Source organism: Loxodonta africana, chromosome 11, assembly GCF_030014295.1.
Source record: "Loxodonta africana isolate mLoxAfr1 chromosome 11, mLoxAfr1.hap2, whole genome shotgun sequence".
Classification (NCBI taxonomy): Eukaryota; Metazoa; Chordata; class Mammalia; order Proboscidea; family Elephantidae; genus Loxodonta; species Loxodonta africana.
Genome location: NC_087352.1, coordinates 99,592,048 through 99,594,548, shown reverse-complemented (window position 1 = coordinate 99,594,548; position 2,501 = coordinate 99,592,048).

Here is a 2,501-nt window from a genome sequence, read left to right as displayed (position 1 = left end):
TAAGTTGTTAGCGTAAGTCCCAAGAACTGAAGGTCAGACAAACAGGAGCCGGCTTCAGGATCCAGAACAAGCAAAAGCCCCCCAAGTGCTGCCTGCACTCAATGCAAGCCACACACCCAAGGAAACTCCCCTTCAACTGATTGGCTACTCACAGCAGATCCCATCATAGGGGTGATCATGTACCAAATCTCAACAGGGAAGTGATCGAAACATTATACGACCCTATTTTGTGACTGACTTATTTTGCAGAGCATTTTTTTTTTTAAGTTCCATCCATGTTGTAGCATGTATCAGGACTTCATTTATCTTTATGACTGAGAAATATTCTACCCTATGTACGTACCGCATGTTTATCCATTCTTCTGTTAATAGATATTTAGGTTGTTTCTATCTTTTAGCTATTGTAAAAAGTGTTGCAATGAACACTGGCACGCAGGTTTCTGTTTAAGTCCTTACTTTTGGTTCTTTTGGGTATATACCTAGAATTTGGAAGCTTCTTCTTGAAAAGGCATTTAGCTTATATTGACCTTACTTCCTCAACTTCTTTTTACCTTTGGTCATTGCAGTCTCACTTCTGCCTTCTACCACTCCAAAGAAATTGCTTCTTCAAGGGTCACCGATGATAATGATAATGATAATGCAGTAGATATGTGCCAAACATTTCACATTTATACTAACTCATTAATCCTTGTAACAACCCAGTAAGATGGGTACCATTATAGTCTCCTTTATGAGATGGGAAAACTAAAGTACAGTGACGTTCAGCAACAGTCCCAAGCCACATGGCTAGTAAGTGGTGAAGTCAGGGTTTAAACCAGACAGCTTGGCTCCAGAGTCATGTTGTCACCCTGTCCTTGTCTTAATCACAGTATCAAAGGCCTCTTTTTTCTTGAAAGGGAAAAAGAGCAGCCCCTGACATTCAGAAACTAGGCTGGCATCACAGCTAGGCCACATTTTTCCGCCATTAGACATAAACTACCTCATGAACACCAACCTCAGACAAGGCCATTCTGAGACCGTGGCAAAATGAGTCAAAACAAGGGTACTTCATAATGGTATCTAAGAACAGACAAACGCCAGGTCACTGGCTAACCACAGAATACCAAACACCTCTCTTTTGGCCAAAATGAATGATATCTACTTCTTTGCCAATAACAACTGTCTTCCTAGTCCTCCCTCCCTAAGACAAGCTTGGTTGTGATAATCATAGATTGCCCCTACTCTCTGCAGCACCCAATTAAGAGTGAGCCCTTGATTTCTTGGGCTGTTCCCCAAATCATTCATCCAAAGCCCAGATCTGATGATAAGTTCTAACACTATTACAGAGACACCTGTGATTCCGTGTCTTAGTTACCTAGTGCTGCTGTAACACAAATACCACAAGTGTGTGGATTTAAAGAACAGACATTTATTTTCTCACAATTCTAGAGGCTTAAAGTACAAATTTGGGTCTCAGCTGTGTTGACTTCTTTCTTGTCAGTATCCCTGGGCATTCCTTGTTCCTTGGCTTATAGGTGTTCGTCATGTGGCATCTGTCTTTATGTCTGTTATAGTCTTTTCATAACTCAGAAGTGATTAGGTTTAGAATTCACAGTACTCTGGTATGATCTAATTAACACAACAAAAGTAATCCTGTTTCCAAATGGGTTCATATTTACAGGTACAGGGTTTGGGGTTTCAACACAAATTTTGTGGGGGACACAATTCAATCCATAGCGTTCCCTATAGTGTGTGTTTTCCTTCCCTGCAACAAGCAACAAACTCAGCTCATTCCACTGTAGGTATTTTCCTGGTGCTCTTGGGCTGGAAAGTACTGAGCCCTCTCTGCCATTATGACCTCCCACTCTTAGAAAGCCTCTTTTTCCTTGGCTTCTAGACACCATTCTCTCCTGATTCTCTTCCTATTTTCTTGACTACTCCAATGATTTCCACCTCCCGGTATTCACGTTCTTATTTAATCACCTCCTTGACTGTAGGCTGACCTAGTGACTTGTTTCTAATGAACAGAATATGTCAAAAACAGTAGGATGTCCCTTCCATGATTACATAACAATAAGATTCTGGCTTCCATCTCGCCCACCCTCTCTTGCTCTTTCACTTGCTTACTCTGATGGAAGACAGTTGTTGTATTGTAAGCTGCCCTGTGGAGATGCCCATACGTTAAGGAACTGAGTTACGCCTTTGGGCAACTGAGGCCAACAGTCCAAGCCGCAGAGAGCTGGGCTTGAGTTGTCTTGAATTGGATCCTTGCCTGGTCTAGCCTTGAGATGATTGCCCCTGGCTGACACCTTGACTATAGCCTGTGAAAACCCTGAGGCAGGCTAACCCACAGAGACTATAAGATAATACATTTTTGTCACTTTAAGCCTCTAAATTTTGGGAAAGTCTGTTACACATCCATAAATAACTATTACAGGCCTTCATAATAAAAAGATTAATTATTCTCTAGCATAGAGGGCAGAAGTGCTTCAGTGGTAGAATTCTTACCTTTCATGCGAGAG